The sequence below is a fragment of the Callithrix jacchus genome, chromosome 13 (assembly GCF_049354715.1).
Source record: "Callithrix jacchus isolate 240 chromosome 13, calJac240_pri, whole genome shotgun sequence".
NCBI lineage: Eukaryota > Metazoa > Chordata > Mammalia > Primates > Cebidae > Callithrix > Callithrix jacchus.
In genome coordinates this window covers 110066367-110069680 of record NC_133514.1, presented here as the reverse complement: position 1 = coordinate 110069680, position 3314 = coordinate 110066367, and positions in this window count along the sequence as shown.

The following is a 3314-nucleotide window of genomic DNA, read 5'->3' as shown; positions in this document are numbered from 1 at the left end:
GTTAGAGCATGCAGCCCAGGAGTGCTAAGCTGAGTCTTGTCTCTCTGGAGCATCCAGAAGCAAAGTCAATTGACTAAATCCAACTTACACTGCACTCAAACCCTCAAGAAAAAAAAAAAAAAGACACTAAGAATAACAAGCTCCTTCTAAAGGACAGCAACTTCAAAGGTTATGGGAACATCAGCCCTCACCGATGAGAAGAAAGCAGCAGAAGAATTCTGGCAACTCTAAAAGCCAGAGTGTCTTTTTTATGTCCAAATGATCCTACCAGCTTCCCAGTGATGATTCTTAACCAGACTGAAATGATGGAAATGACAGCAATAGAAGTTAGAATTCCGGTGGCAAGGAGGCTTAATGAGATACAGGATTTCCGACATAAGAAAACCAGTAAAACAATCCAAGAGTTGAAAGATGACATAGCCATTTTAGAAAAAAAACAAATTGAAATTCTAGAGGTGAAAAAGTCACTGCAAGAATTTAGTAATACAATCAGAAGTATTAACAGCAGATGAGACCAAGCTGAGGAAAGAATCCCAGAGCTGAAGACCACTTCTTTAAATCAATGCAGACAGACAAAAACAAAGAAACAATAATTTGAGAAATGAACAAAACTTCTGAGAAATACGGTATTACATTAAGAGATTGAATTTACGACCTAGCATTCCTAAAAGAGAAGAGAGAATATACCACATGGAAAAACATATTCCCTGGTTCTGTATATGTACCATACCCCCATTGTATATGTATGGTACATATACACCATACTACACAGCTATAAAAATTAACCAAATCATGTTCTTTACAACAACATGAATGCAGCTAGAAGTCATTCTCCTAGGTGAATTTACTTGACGTAGGAATAGAAAACAAAATATGGCATATTCTCACTTATAAGTGGGAGCCAAACATTGTACATGCATGGCCAGAAAGATGGGAACCATAGACACTGCAGAATATAAGAAGGGGAGAGGGTTGAAAACCTATTGGATAGGGTTTCCTGGGTGATGAGGTAATTTTAATACCAAACTTCAACAACGTGCAATTTTCCCATGTAACAAAACTGCATATGTTCAACCATACCTCAAATAATATTCAAAAGAATAAAAAGCAAAAGAAAAAAATAAAATAAAATTCTCAAAATTTATCATTCAGAAAAGAATATTTTTTTCAGTATGTATAACTTTTATTTTATTTTATTTTCTTATGGTGTAACCTAGGCAATTCTCAATACTTCTGCATTTATTAGTTGAAATCATAAGAACAGAAAAGCTTTTCATTGTAATTTATTTAGATCATTATGGACTCACTGATTCCTATTTTATTTGAGGGCTTTTAATTACCCAACAGACCACTGAGAAACATCATTTATCAAACAATACCAGAATAAGTAAACTTTCAAAAAAATAGTGGAGAAAGACATATTGGCAAAGTCTTATTATCAAGTCAGACAGAGGAAGTCAGGAGAAGATACTGATATCTTTTTATGACCCAAAACCAGCAATTTGAAAAGGTATTTTATAAATTGTAGAAACAGGATTAGGGGAAGTTTATGAAAAAATAGCTTTGAATTGATAAATACAATGAAGTGAAGATCTTGAAATGAGTGTTGATAACAAATTGTTAGTTTCAAAAATTAAGCAATGCTTTGCTCATTTTTTACTTATTGTATGTATATACATATATACATTTTATTATCTTAGTATAGCTTAACAGTAAAGTATGTGAAATCCTTATATTGTTGAATATAAGTAGAAAAAATTATGTTGGTTTCAGTTCTCATTGTCATTATCTATATTGTTTATTTGCTGAAGTTCCCCGTTTATGGATAGTAGGGATCCTTTCAAGCTAGCTTTGTGTTCCTTTTATACGTTATATATTATTTATATATTTTATATATCCTTCCCCATCATGATTTGTCACTACCTGTCTTTTTGCAGAAACAGGTGGTCTAGGCTTATCTTAAACTTTCCGTGCTTCGGCTCTGATATCAGCCATTTCTCTGGGGATCCCTAGTCCTTGAAGGGGAAAATGACATTTAAATTCAAGACATGAGTAGTAGATATACTCATAGGTACTGGGCTGTTGTTTCTTTTAGGACCTCTCAATGGACAGAACCAGAGAGGGTGACAGTTACATCTTTATTTTTCAGCCTATCTAAATATTACAAGTCCACAAGAATATCTCCAATTCCAAATCAAAGCACAAGTGTTTATTCTGTTTATTCTAGTTTCCCTCTCTTCCATATTGTAACTCTGTTGGCCCACAGCAAAGAAGCCAGTTCCATTATCCTCACTATATTTCTTTTTATCACTGTCACATAGATTTCCACCTCAGGCACCTCATACCGGGTCAATGCCTCTGGCTTCTCTACCTAGATGTCCTTCTTATCTTTTTCTGGCTTGATGTCTCTGCTCGTGTTCATTACATTTAACTTGCATGAATGACCTTCTTACCTCTTCCAGGATCTGCACCCCATAAAGAGCTGCCGTTGCTCTCCCTTCTCCCCCAACCAATGCTACTTTGTAGATGTCTGCTTTGCTCAATCTCAAGGAATATCTTCTGAACAGAATATTTTAAATATTCAGAAAGGAAGTCAAGAATAGAAAAAGACAAGAAATAAGAGGGAAAGAAAAGCAGGCAAGAAGACAGGAAGGAAAGAAGAGATAAAGAAGGAGAGAAATATTACTTTATTTTTCAATATAATATTATTACTAGTTTGAGCATGTTCTCATATGCTTGTTTGGCCTTTCAAGTTTTCTCTGATAGAAATGCCATAGTTATAATCTTTGTAGTTTTTGCAAAAGTTCTTATATATTCCAAAATCTAGAGAGTAAGCTCCTTTTTTTACATATTGTGTTTTATAGGATTTTATATGTTGTATTTTATAGAGAAATATCCTCTCCCTACCTGTTTTCTTATTCCATATGATGTTTTTGTAGAAAAGAAATTGTAAATTTTGATGTAATTTAATTTATTCATCGTGGGCTAATAGTTGTGTTTCTGGAACTCTGAAAAATTATTGCCTAGCCTTCCATTACAAAGACATTCTCTTATATTTCATCACTTCACTTTATTGGGATTTCATTTCAGTTTTATTCTTATCTTCTAACTCAATCTGAGAGGGGGAAAAAAGCAAAGAATGCTGAGAATGTGTAGGTGTTCTTGTCATAGTAAAACCTGGGAATTGGTTGTGGACTCTACTGAGGGAGCTGGGGTTTTCTCCTTAGAGCTTGGCATGCGCCTCTGGAAAGTGATTTCATTGTTACGATCTATGAGAAAAGTGGGGACTGGGGTTCCTGCAAGTCCACCGTAAG